The 1446-nt window shown below is 43.8% G+C and overlaps 1 pseudogene; it reads right to left on the bottom strand.

Moving 5' to 3' along the window:
* Positions 1-722: 722 nt before the first annotated feature.
* On the bottom strand, positions 723-1446 carry LOC108593177 (cytochrome c oxidase subunit 7C, mitochondrial pseudogene; annotated as a pseudogene).

Here is a 1446-nt window from a genome sequence, read left to right as displayed (position 1 = left end):
AGTCCTCTCAAGTGGTGGCTGCCTTCTATCCAATGACCCTTATCTACAGGGCCTGGTGTAAAGTAGGTGTCCTCCTAGCTCCTTATTGCTGTGTTCAGACCATTTGCCTCCTTCTTCACTAACTGCTCCAAACCAAGCTTGAACTGCAAGTCACAGGCTCCCTCCCCTTCTTATCATAATCAACTACTGCTCTCCAGACCCTCCCTCTAATTCTTTGAAGAGCAGGACCTGGCTCATTGTCATCCTCTCTTGAAACCCCCTTTGCAAAAATTTAAACAGTGAGACAATTATGACAGTGAAAGAGATCCAATGTAACCAATTCTATCTTGCTTTTAACCTCCAAGCTGTCCTTGGTCATTCCTGAGTGTGAGCCAAGATATCTTTGGGAGAAGCTTAGTTTATACTTTAAGTGATAATAGACTTTCCCAAAACGAAACTGCCTTTGTAAAACTGGTGAAAGGCCACCAGGTTAGGAGGATGACAGGGCTCTGAATTCTGCTCAAATGTAAGCATAATTAACCAATAACCAGCCATTGTTGGGGGGGTGGGTCACAAGATTTGCCACTTCCCCAATTACTCCTATAAATGACATTATTTTGTTTTCATGTCATAAGTTTATTTACACACATATCTAGTATGCCATATGAGTTTGATCCATTTTCCCGAGACTGAACCTCTTAAAATGCTCTTCATAGCTGTTAAATGGATGAGCTGAAACATCCTTATTTTTTAAGTAGTTGGTGTCTTACTATAAAGAAGGGTGCAGCAAATCCAGATCCAAAGCACAAACACATCATGGCTAGTAACTGCCACTTGTTTTGAACTGCAAATGGCAAATTCTTCCAGGGCCACCCTCATAGTGGCACCTATGGACTGCAGAGGTTGTGCACCTCCGGATGCTCTGGCCCAACGTGGTGCTGCTGGAAGCTCTGTGAAAGACGCAGAAACCGAGGACAGAAGAAATGGCGGTACCTCACCAAGACCTTTTTTTTCAGTGACAACATTACTGTAGAACCTAAGGTTGGCCTTTTAAGATGTCTTTTTAGGCTGTTGCATTTCTGATGACCAGTTGACTACACCCCACCCAGAAGCAGACTCAACATATGGGGGCCATTTTCCACACCCCTATGATTATATCCCCAATGAATCAGCAGCACCCATTCCCTAGGCCCCTGCCTGCCAAACTATCCTTAAAAAATTAGAGTCTCTGAATTTTCAGGGAGGCAATCTAAGTAATAATAAAACTCTGGTCATCTGTTTAGCTGGCTCCATGCGTATTAAACTTTCTCTGCTGCAGTTCCCCCACCTTGATAAATCGGCTCTATCTGGACAGTGGGCAAAATGAAACCCCTGGGCGATTACACTCCAACACCATTCTTCTCTAATTCTCAGGTACTTTAATTCCTGCGTACATGAGACTTCCAGTACCCCTCACCTTCTCACCAT

The sequence above is a fragment of the Callithrix jacchus genome, chromosome 1 (genome assembly GCF_049354715.1).
Source record: "Callithrix jacchus isolate 240 chromosome 1, calJac240_pri, whole genome shotgun sequence".
Lineage (NCBI taxonomy): Eukaryota > Metazoa > Chordata > Mammalia > Primates > Cebidae > Callithrix > Callithrix jacchus.
Note: the sequence above shows the minus strand (reverse complement) of the source record. Positions and strands in the feature narration are given on the sequence as shown.